Raw genomic sequence first — 14,187 nt, 5'->3', positions numbered from 1 at the left:
TAAGAAGCAGGCAAGGTTCTGCAAGGGACTTCGCCCTGAGCTTTGCCGCGATCTTCGTCTGCACGAGTGCACCTCCTTTTAGAAGTTGGTCAATAAATCCATCAGTGCTGAGACAGGCCAGTCTGACTATGATGCTTCACGCAAGCACTCTCGTGATTGTGGCTCTTCATCCGGCTCTGGATCTCAGAAGCGCCGGGTGTGGATTCCAAGCAGGGCACTGCCACCCAGGTTCATTCTGAGGCCATCCTTTTAGGCGCCTCGTCCCAACCAGCAGTTTGCACCGTCCAAGCCCTATGGTGGCCCCGCTGCTAATGCTTCTCCACGCCCCAATGTTGTGACATGTTTCAAGTGTGTAGAGCTGGGTCACTATAGTCGAAAGTTTCCCCAAAACAACAACCCCAATCAGTCTGGAAAGTCCGTTGGTCGTGGTAAGCCAGCGGGAAAGACAGTCTATGCCAAGCCGGTCACCACTGCACGTGGCCATGTCAACTATGTCTCAGCCGAGGAGGCTCATGAGGATCCTAACGTCGTCCTTGGTACGCTCCTTGTTAATTTCCATCCGGCATCTGTTCTTTTCGATACTGGAGCATCTCATTCATTCATATCCGAGAACTATGCTCGATTGCATAACACGACATTCTGTGACATGCCCACTTCCATGGTAATTCAAACTCCGGGTTCCAAATGGCAAACTTCTAGAGTAAGCCATGGGAACGAAATTCTTGTCGATAGACTTTTCTTCCTTGCATCCTTAATAGCTCTCAAGTCCTCGGACATAAACATCATCTTGGGTATGGACTGGATGTCATCTCATTACGCTAAGATTGATTGTGCCACTAGAACCGTTCAACTTACTCACCCATCGTGGAAGACAGTCAATGTCTTAACTCGTGTGGCCAAGCGCCAGCTTTACTCCCTAAATGCCAACCCCCTTCCAGACCTTGAAGATATTCTGGTAGTCCAGGACTTTCCGGATGTCTTTCCAGAAGAACTGCCAGGTGTTCCACCTGACAGGGATGTCGAGTTTGTGATAGACCTTGTTCCAGGAACCGTTCTAATTTCTAGAAGACCCTATAAGATGGCACCCTTAGAACTAGCCGAGCTTAAGAACCAACTTGATGAGTCCTTGAAAAAGGGTTTCATCCGTCCTAGTTCCTCTCCTTGGGCTTGCCCCGTCCTCTTCGTCAAGAAGAAGGATGGAACGGATCGGATGGTTGTAGATTACCGACCTGTCAACTTGGTCACTATCAAGAACAAGTATCCGCTTCCCAGGATGAACGATCTGTATGACCAGCTCGCTGGATCCTCAGCCTTTTCCAAGATGGATTTGAGATTGGGCTACCATCAAATCAAAATCAGAAATGGGGACATTCCCAAAATGTCCTTTGTTACTCGTTATGGCCAATACGAGTACACCGTTATGTCCTTCGGTTTAACCAATGCCCCAGCCACCTTCTCTCGGTTAATGAACTCGGTCTTCATGGAGTATTTGGATAAATTCGTCGTAGTATACCTCGATGACATACTCATCTACTCCAAGAATGAAGAGGAACATGCCGAACATCTAACGCTGGTATTGACGAAACTTCGAGAGTATCACCTTTATGCCAAATTCTCCAAGTGTGAATTTTGGTTGCCAGAAGTGACCTATCTAGGCCATGTAATCTTTGGTAAGGGTATTGCTGTCAATCCTGAGCGAGTTCAAGCCGTCCTTGATTGGACTCCACCTGAGACAGTCAAGCAAGTTCTGAGCTTCCTTGGCTTAGCGAGCTACTGCCGCAGCTTCGTCGAGAATTTCTCCAAGGTTGCTAAACCTCTAACTGAACTCCTCAAGATAGATAAAAAGTTCGAGTGGACCCCACAATGCGATTTCAGCTTTCAGGAACTGAAAAGACGCTTGACATCTGCTCCCGTACTGGTACCACCAGATTTCTCCAAGGACTTTATTATCTATTGCGACGCCTCGCGACAAGGACTAGGTTGCATACTCATGCAAGATCGACAGGTAATTGCCTATGCTTCACGGCAATTACACCCACATGAGGAAAATTATCCCACACATGATCTAGAGCTTGCAGCTGTAGTCCATGCACTTAAAGCTTGGCGACATTACCTCCTCGGTAATCGTTGTGAGATCTTCACCGATCACCAAATTTTGAAATATATCTTCACCCAACCGGATTTGAATCTCAGGCAAAGACGTTGGGTCGAGTTGATCTCGGATTACGACTTAGGAATAACTTACAACCCGGACAAGGCCAATGTCATGGCTGATGTGCTAAGTTGTAAATCTTATTGTAACAACCTTATGTTACAACAAAGTCAACCACTTCTCCATGAGGAATTTCATAAGCTTATTCTTCACATTGTTCCTCGAGGATTCCTATCCACCCTGGTGGCGAAGCCTAACCTTACAGATCAAATCATAGCTGCCCAGAAGCGTGATAAGGGCATATCCCGGATTAAGGAAAACATCGCTAGCGGAGTTGCTAAATGTTTTTCCATGGATGAGCGAGGTGTTGTCTTCTTCGAGAACCGCTTAGTGGTTCCCAAGAAACAACATTTATGCTAGTTGATTCTTAAGGAAGCTCACGAATCCCCTCTCACCATTCATCCCGGTAGTACTAAAATGTATCAAGACCTACGCCAAAGGTTTTGGTGGACTAGGATGAAGACAGAAATTGCTCAATACATTGCTAGTTGCGACGTCTGTCATCGTGTTAAAGCAGAGCACCAACGGCCCGCTGGCACCCTTCGACCTTTGACTATTCCTGAGTTGAAATGGGATAAAATCAGTATGGATTTCATCACTGGGTTTCCTAGGACCAAGAGAGGGAATAATGCCATCTTCGTCGTGATCGACCGTCTTTCCAAAGTAGCCCATTTCCTACCTGTTCGTGAGAGTATCACCGCTAGCCAGCTAGCTGATTTATACATCTCCCGAATAGTGTCTCTTCATGGTGTCCCATTGGAAATTAACTCAGACCATGGAGTCTCTTCACCTCTCGATTTTGGGAAAGTTTCCAAAATGCTATGGGAACTCGTCTCTCTTTTAGCACCGCCTTCCATCCTCAATCAAGTGGTCAAGTAGAGCGAGTCAATCAAATTCTGGAAGATATGCTCCGAGCTTCTGTCATCTCATTCGGAATGGGTTGGGAGAAATGCCTTCCATTTGCAGAGTTTGCCTATAACAATAGTTATCAAGCTAGCTTGGGCAAAGCTCCTTTCAAAGTTCTCTATGGACGAAAATGTCGAACGCCTCTTAACTGGTCAGAAACCGGGGAAAGACAACTGTTTGGCCCGGATATGATCCAGGAAGCAGAAGAGCAGGTTTGCGTTATTCGTGAGAAATTGAAAATAGCCCAATCTCATCAAAAGAGCCAATATGATCGTAAACATAAGCTCATGACTTATGAAGTCGGCCAGAAGGCTTACCTTCGGGTTACTCCATTAAAGGGAACCCATCGTTTCGGTATCAAAGGAAAATTGGCTCCTCGTTACATTGGACCCTTTCGCATTCTTACCAAAAGAGGAGAAGTTGCCTACCAATTGGAACTACCTTCGCATCTTTCCAGATTTCACGATGTCTTCCACGTTTCTCAACTCAGGCGTTGCTTCGCGGATCCTATCCGTGGAGTAGACCACGAAACGCTTGATCTACAAGATAACCTCTCATATAGGGAATATCCCGTTTGTATCCTTGATCAAGACGAGCGTACCACTTGACGCCATAATATGAAGTTTCTCAAGGTTCAATGGTCACACCATTCCGAGAAAGAAGCCACTTGGGAAAGGGAGGATCGTCTTCGACTCGAGTACCCCACCTTCTTCCCGGAGGATCCTAAATCTCGGGACGAGATTCTTTTGAGTGGGGGTGAGTTGTCACATCCCTGCTTTTAGTCATGCATTAGGATTGGATGAACATGTGCATCATGTTTAAATTTCTTTTAAACTTCAAATGGGGCCTAATCAACCCCAACACCCCCCCTGAAAATGCTAATTTCAAACAATTGGAATTTCAATGAACCAAAAATGCCCTTCATAAAAGCCCACCATTTTTGGTCTTGTCTAAAACCTCTGCCAAAAATGGTCTTGCAAATTATGGAGCCATTCTGGATTTTTCAACAAGCCATAAGTATTTCAATTTGGGCATTTTAAATGCTATAAATATTTTAAAGTGCTCAAATAATCTTGGAAGCATTTTTAGGCAGTTGAGAATATTCCCAAATGTGCCTCTAAATATTTCGAGAGTTTCTGGAAATGAAATAGTATTTATTCTATTTCAATACACAGAGCAGGAAATAAATAAAAGCAAAAACAAAAAAAGAACCAGAGACTTACCTGGAATCCCACCAGCCGGCCCACCTAGCTAGCCCGGCCCAGCAGCCGCTCCACGCAGCTGCTTCGCCTAGCCAGCGAGGCGAGCAGGTGCCCGACGGCGAGCACAGGAGCTCGCCACGCCACCTCTCTGCCTGCCTGCCATCGCCCGCGCCAGCGTGATGCCTCGAAACGCCTCCGCGGCGCCACACCGACCCCCTGGACACCTCATTCCTCCCCCTGCTCTCTCCCTCGCTCCCCGAAGCCATGGCCGACGCTGCCGCAGCCACACCACCGTAGTTCCCACATCCATCGTCGTCCTCGCACCGCCCCGCCGTGTCCACGAGCTCCGCCAGCGTCCTCTCCGTCGAGCAGCCCGAGCCCCGAGCGCTCGCGCACCCTGCTTCGTCTTCTTTGAGCTCGACTCCACGGAGCACAACCGCAGATCCCCATCACCATCGCTGCCGCATCAGCTCGTCCCCGACCGCTTCGTTTGCTCCTACGTCACTGTCGTGAGCTGCTGCACGTCCCCATCCTCCCCGCTTGCCTTCTTGTGCATCACAGCGACCACACCGAGCTCGCCCCCATGCGTCGCCGCCTCTGCACGTCGCCGTCGTGGCCACAGCCATGCTGGCTCGATTCCGAGCATGCCATCGCATTTGTCGTAGCCCAAGCAGCCCGTAGCACCTTTCCACGCGCCTCGCCATGCCCCGCAGCCTCGGTTTCGACCTCGCCCGAACTCCGGTGGCCGCCAAGGTCGTCGCCGGCGACGTTTCCGGCCACCCTAGCTCCACCCACTGCCACCACTCGATGCGGATCGCTCCCCGCGTCACGTAGCTGCTCTCCGCCGTCGATTTGGTCGCCGGAGACGCAAACTAGAGCCCCTCCGCCGCGTCTGGCCTCGCCGGCGGCTAAACGCCGGCGGGTTTGACCCATGGACTTGACGTGTGGGCCCAAGTTGACTTCCCCCCTGAGCCTATGACAGGTGGGGCCGACCTGTTAATTAGGTTAGGATTAGCGCTAACTAATTTTAGTTAGTTTAGGTCACTGACATGTGGGCCCAGGCCCCACTGACAGTTAGTTAGTATTTACTTAATTATGTTAGTTAGCTGAGACACTGGCAGACAGGGCCCACCAGTCAGGTTTGACTGGCCCTGGCGCCTTTGACTCGCTGACGTCACGGTGACGCAGTGCTGACGCAATTATTCATTTTCTGGATTTATTTTTATATAGGAAATTCCAGAAAATAGCCAAAACTTCTAAAATTCATAGAAAATCAACCATAGATCCAAATCAAACAAATTATATATGAAAAATGATCAGAAAAATTCAATCTATCCATCTGTAATGGTTTCATGCATGACAAACCACTTTCACTTGCTATTTAGGTGAAACAAGCTAACACACTCATTATGCATAAGAACTTTAACCCTCATTTGAATCTTTGATTCAAATTGACCCTTTTCAACTTGTTTCACATTGCATTAGGCAGGACACATCATTTTGCCATGTCATAGCATGCATCATATTGTTGCATATTGTCATGTGTTGATTATGTTCTGTGTGTCCTTCGTGGTAGGTCCTGCCTCCGAGGATATCTCTGAGTATCCAACTGAAGGGCAGTACCCTGCTACCACTCCATCAGGCAAGCAGCCCCATTGATCATATCGATACAATCCCATGTTCTCGCCTCTTCTTTCAGTTACTGCATTAAGACAACAACGTTTCAAACTGCTGTGTGCTGTGGTAGTTGAACCCTTATCCTCTGCATGACCTGTCATTGCCACAGTAACTACATGAAACCCACTAGCATGTGTAGGAGTTGATTGAGCCATGTTTGTGTTTGCTACTTTGCTATGCCTGCTATGCATAGAGTTGTGTCAGGTCTGGTTCATCTGGGTGATGGGCTAGAGTGAAATGATTCTGACGGTAATGTGAGTGGTGCGTTGAACATGATTTGGTAAAGGTATCGATGAGAGGCCATGTAGGAGTACATGGTGGGTTGTTTCATTGAGGCCGTCCATAAGAACTAGGATCTGTATGCGTGATTTAAGATTCAGCTACTACCACACATTGGGCCCTGAAATATGACGCCACTCGACTTACTGACCCCTCTCGTCCTCTGTCCAGGAGTTGCAACTTGTTTCTGGTGTTTGTAGGTTATGTGCTGGTGGTCGTGCGTAGCGCTGACCCTAGGGGTGGGCTATGATGCGGTAGATACACCGTGGCACGGTGTATCGAGTCGCCCGTTTGGTGTCTCGGGAACCCTGCACACATCGTTTGGGGCCATTGAGGACAGCCCGGCCGGATCTCCTTGCGGATGGAACCTGAATAGGCGATAAACCTGGACTAGAGACTTGTGCGGTTAGTCAGGTCGTGGTCTATACCCACGTCGGCTTTCGCTTGAAGTCTGCCGAGCACATGTCGTGTGCAGACGCTAAGTGGTGGAAACATGTGTGACGAAGTACACCCCTGCAGGGTATAAAACTCTTCGAATAGCCGCGTCCGCGGTAAAGTACTACTTGGTTGCCTATACAGTTCATAGACAAATTAATGGTTACTACTAAAAGACTCAAGATAAGTGTGAGTACCGAGGATGGCCCTCTCGTAGGATGACGAGGGAGGATCCCCGGTGGAGTATTGTGTTGGTGATTAGTGGACTCGTGTGCGAAAACTATTTTACTAGTGGTGTCCCGTAGGATAGCTTAGCCAAGAGTCAAAGCTGGCTTGCTGCAATAACTCCACCACCTTCTTGAGAATGAGCATGTATAGTAGGTTCTGATGTAAGACTTGCTGAGTACCTTTGTACTCATGTTTGCTTAATTACTGTTTTCAGACGACAACACCGCCCCCTCCGATGGGTTTTATGTAGATCTCGACGTTGATGAGTGACTTGCCACCCAGGTGGTGATCCTGGCCATGGAGGGCCCTATGTAGATAGATAGGCTTCGAGAAGCCTTCTTTCTTTCTAGTGTCTGTACTCAGACTATTTGCTTCCGCGTGTGCTTGTATGCTTGTATGACTTGAGTGTCGGGTCATGTGACCCCTACCTATATGAACATGTTATGTATGGCTCTCTGGAGCCTTTAAATAACGTACTTGAGTTGTAGAGTTTTGTTGTGATGCCATGTTGTATTTGCACATATCGAGCATATTGTGTGTATGATTGAAATGCTTGGTATGTGTGGGATCCGACAATCTAGTTGTTTATCCTTGGCAGCCTCTCTTATGGGGAAATGTAGTCTAGTGCTCCTTGAGCCATAGTAGTCCGCTACAGCCCGGTTCACCAGAGTCCTGCTAGCCCAGCACTACTGCTCAGGACACTTGACTGGCCGGCATGTGTTTCACTTCATTCCTATGTCTGTCCCTTCAGGGAAATGTCACGCGGTGACTTCCGGAGTCCTGCCTAGCCTGCTACAGCCCATGTTCCCCGGAGTCCTGTTAGCCCAGTGCTACAGCCCGGATTCACTTGCTGATGACCGACATGCTCGATGTGATTCATGTATGCCTGTCTCCATAGGTCTGTGGCGCTTTGGGTTCATGACTAGCCATGTCGGCCCGGGTTCTCTGTCATATGGATGCTAGTGACACTATCATATACATGAGCCAAAAGGCGCAAACGGTCCCGGGCCATGGTAAGGCGACACCCGTGGGGATACCGTGCGTGAGGACGCAATGTGATATGAGGTGTTACCGGCTAGATCTATGTGACTTGGAATCGGGGTCCTGACAAACGCTTGTTTTCCATTTTGTCTAACTTGGCAAGTAACTCATTACAATTGGTGTTCGCAATAGATAGCCAAGAAATATGCTTACTCCAAATCTTAAGTGTGTGACGGAGGGCTTTGAACATGTGACTTAGCGTGGCCACAGCATTTTTATTGTATACTGGTTTATCCCGAACATGTTGCACCAAATCCAAGCCTACTCGCCCATCCAAGCCATCCATCCGCTGTGCTGCGTGTGATTTTTACGGCCATGAGGTGAGGGCCTGTAGAAAGCTGAAATTTCAAAAGAAGTGGAGGTGGGTAGTCAAAAATTCACAGCAGCCCCCCCTCACGCTATGTCTTCCACCTCGAAAACCCCAAATCCCTCGCTCTGCCCTGTCCCATCAACATTACAGTTACTCCATCCCTCCCCATCATCGATCATGGCCAACTACCCCTGAATCCCATCCCCTTCCTCCCGCCGGGGTTCACCGTCGAGCCCGGCCCGGCGGATAGACTTGTGCGCAGCGGCATGGTGGTCGGCCCCATTCTCCACTCAACCATGAGTACCTGGCTATCGCGGAATCCATCCAATATATTCCTCTACATCGCGGAGCTATCATCTGCAACCAGATCGTCGTGGCGTTTCATGAGCTACAGCTGTTCACCACTGAGGTCAGTGATCACCAATTCGGGATTGGGATCTTTGGGTTTGTAGATTTGTTCTTAAGAGATACAGAAGTGGCCACTCCTATTGAGTTACAGACTGAAGATTTGTTGATCTCGTTTGTTCCCCACAATGAGGCTCTCAATAAATGCACTACCTCATTTGGCCCGGAAGTCTGGTTGATGTTTTTTGGATTCCTGTATGATTATCAAACTGACTACTATATCACCCAAGCGTTGGGTGGGTATGGTTCCTTGGTATCTTGGTATAATCCAAGGCAGGACCGTAGGTTCAGGCTGATCAAAGCTCGGGTCATTTGACTCTGCCTGATCCCCAAAAGATTAATTGTATGGCAACATGGTGGTATGCGGGACTACTGGACTATGCAGGTTACCATCCTACACAGCAATGACTGGAACGGCCTGCTGCCTGAGGTATTACCTGCTGGAGAAGAACCACCACCTCCAGATGGAAATTCTCATCCCTAGTTCGGCCCTCAGCTCACGGTAGAGCAGCTGTACCAGCAGCAAGTACATAATTGGCTGGTTCAGAACGGTGCGCTGCAAGCAGGCAACAATGCCGAGCAAGACCGGGCCCCAAATGCTCAAGACAATGGAGGTTGGGGTCATTGGAAGGTTCCTCAACCTGTGCAACTACCTCCAATGCTTCCTCATCTGATGAATTATCAGGCATGGCTGGCTGCGCAGGGCCTGATTGTCCAACATGGTCTGGTGCGATAAGACAATCTCATAGACAATGCTTATCAGGCCTAGAATGATTGTATCACCGTCTCTGATAGCTCTAGTTCTACGCAGTCTGCTCTGGCAATTCTGCCTTCTATGGATGTTGCGATTTTTGATGATGATGTGCTTTCTGACTCTCTGTCTATCACAGTGGATATTCACTCTCAGGGTATTATGTTTGGGCTGTCTGCACATGGTGATGAGATCTTGGCCATACTTTTGAATGATCCCATCCCCAAGCAGCATCTCAACAGTTTCATTTTCAGTGCCCTGTGCCCGATCATTGCTACTATTGTCCCTTGGAGAGAAGGATATGGTATGAGGAACAATTCTGTTGCTGTGGATGTCAGAGTTTCTCAGGATGCTGCAGGATTACACTTCTCCCAGATGCAGTTTGACAGTCATGCTCTGCTCACTAACTCATCTGTGGTCATTGAGGAGATTTCTGAATCCACTAAAGGGGAAAACAATGCTGACACTAATCTGAACTTTGGGGAGGTTTCTGAATCTGCCGTCGAGGCTAGCAATGATGCAACGAACATAATGGCTCCACCAGTTCCTACTGTGCCAAGGGCCAGGCGTGCCTGAGCTGCAGCTCCTATTTCTACCTCAAAGGTCAGGCGTAACCAGCGTTCCAACAAGTTTAATGTAACACCCCAGACGTAATTTACCATATTTGTATTCCAACTATTGCCATTTTCGGCTCTAAGTTATGATATTCCCTCGTGGTTGGGTTTTTTCTTCGTTGTGCATTTTGTTCATGTCATGCACTTCATATCATGTCATCATGTGCATCGCATTTGCATACGTGTTTGTCTCATGCACCCGAGCAATTTCCCCGTTGTCCGTTTTGCATTGCGGCACTCCTATGTCCTCTAGCGCCCCTTTTTGCCTTTTTTCGTGTGTGGGTGTTAAACCTTCTCGAAATGGACCGAGATTTGCCAAGCGGCCTTGGTACACCACCGGTAGACCGCTTGTCAAGTTTCGTGTCATTTGGAGTCTGTTTGATACTCCAACGGTTAACCGAGCAACCGTAAAGGCCTCATGTGTGTTGCAGCCCAACACCCCTCCAAAGTGGCCCAAAACCCATCCAAACCCCCTCCATCCTCTCGGTTGTTCGATCACGATCGCGTGGCCGAAAACCGGACCCCATTTGGACTCTCCTAGCTCCCTCTAGCTATAAAAACGTCTCCTCCTCCTCCATTCCCGGGCGAAACCCTAGCCTTCTTCCAACCCGCGCCGCCGGACACGTCCGGTCTGCCACCGCGCCAGCCAATCGCCGCTCGCCATGTCGCCTCCACCCGCGCCCACATCGCTGCACCCACGCCGACCTACCGCGGCCCAGGTCAGCCCCCCCGGCCTGCATCGCCGCCCGACCGCACCCGCGGGATCCGCCGCCGCCACCTCGCCGGCGCCGCCACGCCGCCCGATGCCGGTTCCCTCACCCGCCGCCACGGACCTCGCTGCCCTACTGCGCCGCGGCAGGATCCGGCCTCCGCCACCCCGGTTCCGCCTCTCCACCTCGCCGGTACACCTCTCTGGCGAACCCCTCCAGCCGCCGTCGATCCTCGGAATCCGCGCCCATATCTAGATCCAGAGAGGGTTGACCCCGAATTTCTCTCTAAGTCATTTTGCATTATTTTTCTAGCACTTTTCATCATGCCGCAACTCTATCACCGTAGCTCCGTTTCGTGCGTGTGGCATATCAAAATGTTCGTTAGCATGTGCTCTTCATTTTGTTCCATTGCACCATGCTTGTTTGAGTCCATCTTGATGCCCAAATGCTGTTGCAAGAGTGCTTCATAATGCTAGTTCCCGATTCTTAGCAGTTTATGAGCATTTGTCATTTTTGCCATGATTATTGTGTGCTTCCTATGGACTTGAGCTCTACATGTGTTTTGGGCTATGCCATGCCATCTTTACAAGGGTGTATGCCATGTATTTTTGTGATCAATTTGGTGAATAGCACATGCATGCAAATTAGCTCTCGTGATGTTGCTGATTTCAAGGACTTAGAATTTCCCTGTGGTTATTTTTATGCCATGTATTCATGTTGCTACAGAGTGATCCATGCCTCGTTTGAGTATGTTTAGTAAGGATGATTTGGGCATATGATTGTGCTGTATCCATCCATGTCCTTGTTTGCATTTATGGAGTTCCCTAGCATGACTCAATCTTCCTCTACTTTTGCTATAAAATGTTCCTGGCAGATTGTTTATGTGTTAATCAATTTTGCCAAGGTTGTTGTAGTTGATCCTTGCATGCTATGAGATTGTTCTTGCCATGGTTAGCTTCTTGAACATGCCTTCTTGCTGGGTGTATGCTTAGTTTGTCATGCAATGCGTTGTGTTGAGTGCATCGAGCTCGCAAACATGCCTACATAACTCTGTTTATGCCATGTTCATTTTTCTGCTAAGTGTGAATCTGTTAACGAAACTTGCTATGTTTACATGGGTGCCATCATATCTTCTGATCCTTTTTGGCTTATGGTCAGTTAGCGACTTTCGTTATATGCTTTAAGTAGATTCATGACATGCCTTTGTTTTCTATGTTCTGTTCCTGTAGCATGTTGTTATCTTGCTCTAAACTTTGCTTCCTGATGTTAATTCCTGACATGTTATTTCCACTAAGTCTGTGAGGCTGATATCTTTTGCACTTTTTCCCTGCTTGTTTGAACCTGCTATTTTGTGATTTAGCCGTAGCTCAGTGTTCATCTTTTGTCAATCATCTTGAGTAGATCACTGCCATGTGCTTTGTTGCTATGTTAGAGTGCAGTAGCTTAGATTCTTATTGCATTCTAGATGGCATCGTGATATTTATCGCAGAATAGTGCCATTATTGTTTTGCTTGCCATTTGCAAACCGTGCATCCGATTCCGATGATCTTTATATCGATTTAGACCGTTTTCCAGCGGCACACTTGGTTTGCCAAGTTGAGGCTTGGTTCAATCTTTTCCTTCCGGAGCACGCATATGCATTGCATATTACATCCCGCATATCATACCATGTTTTGCATCATGTTTCTTACGCATTTCACCATGGTTGATTGTGTTTGCCTTTGCTTGTGTTCTTTCCTTGGGTAGAGATGGGAGACGAGTACGTGATCGAGGAACCCGTTGAGTATGCTTACGAGGATCAAGCTTACGTCAACTCGGAGAACGTTGCAGACAAGATGACCATACCCTCGAAATCACTTCTATCTTTGCTTGCTAGTTGCTCGCTCTATTGCTATGACTATGCCTCAATACCTACCACTTGCTTTATCATACCTCCCATATTGCCATGTCAAACCTCTAACCCAACTTTTCCTAGCAAACCATTGATTGGCTATGTTACCGCTTTGCTCAGCCCCTCTTATAGCGTTGTTAGTTGCAGGTGAAGTTGGAGTTTGTTCCTTGTTGGAACATGATTATTGTTGGGATATCATTATTATATCTTGTTTACTTTAATTCACCTATATATTTGGTAAAGGGTGGATGGCTCGCCCTTATGCCTGGTGTTTTTTTCCACTCTTGCCGCCCTAGTTTCCGTCATACCGATGTTATGTTCCTTGATTTTGCGTTCCTTACCCGGTTGGGTTATAATGGGAAACCCTTGACAGTTCGCCTTGAATAAAACTCCTCCAGCAAGGCCCAACCTTGGTTTTACCATTTGCCACCTAGCCTTTTTTTCCTTGGGTTTCACGGACTGAAGGGTCATCTTTATTTTAACCCCCCCCCCGGGCCAGTGCTTCTCTAAGTGTTGGTCCAAACTGGGCGATGTCTGGCGCCCCCTGGGTAACCAGGGTCTATGCCAACCCGACGTCTTGCCCATCCGGTGTGCCTTGAGAACGATATATGTGAAGCTCCTATCGGGATTTGTCGGCACATTCGGGTGGCTTTGCTGGTCTTGTTTTACCATTGTCGAAATGTCTTGTAACCGGAATTCCGAGTCTGATCGGGTCGTCCTGGGAGAAGGAATATCCTCCGTTGACTATGAGAGCTTGTGACGGGCTAAGTTGGGACACCCCTGCAAGGTTTTGAACTTTCAAAAGCCATGCCCGTGGTTATGGGCAGATGGGAATTTGTTAATATCTGGTTGTAGAGAACTTGACACTTAACTTAATTAAAATGGATCAACCGCGTGTGTAGCCGTGATGGTCTCTTTTCGCCGGAGTCCGGGAAGAGAACATGGTCTCGTGTTATGCTTGAACGTAAGTAGTTTCAGGATCACTTCTTGATCTTTGTAGCTTGTCGACCATGCTTTGCTTCTCTTCTCGCTCTCATTTGCGTAAGTTAGCCACCATTTATGCTAGTGCTTGCTATAGCTCCACCTCACCCCCTTTTCCTACCCATAAGCTTAAATAGTTTTGATCGCGAGGGTGTGAGATTGCTGAGTCCCCGTGACTCACAGATTACTTCCAAAACTAGATGTGGGTGCCGATGATGCCAGTCCAGGGGATGCGACCGAACTCAAGTGGGAGTTCGACGAGGATTTAGGATGTTACTATGTTTCCTTTCCAGACGATCAGTAGTGGAGCCCAGTTGGGGCGATCGGGGATCTTATGCATTTGGGGTTGTCTTTATTTTGGGGACCTTGATTGTATTCTTGATGATGTAATGCTATATTCATGTATTGTGTGAAGTGGAGATTGTAAGCCAACTCTTTATCTATTTCTTATTCAGTACATGGGATGGGTAAAGATTACCCCTCTTGCGACATGCCTACAATGCGGTTATGCCTCTAAGTCGTGCTTCGACACGTGGGAGATATAG

The sequence above is a fragment of the Triticum urartu genome, chromosome 5 (assembly GCF_003073215.2).
Source record: "Triticum urartu cultivar G1812 chromosome 5, Tu2.1, whole genome shotgun sequence".
Lineage (NCBI taxonomy): Eukaryota > Viridiplantae > Streptophyta > Magnoliopsida > Poales > Poaceae > Triticum > Triticum urartu.
The sequence above is the reverse complement of the archived record's forward strand: the minus strand, read 5'-3'. Positions refer to the sequence as shown.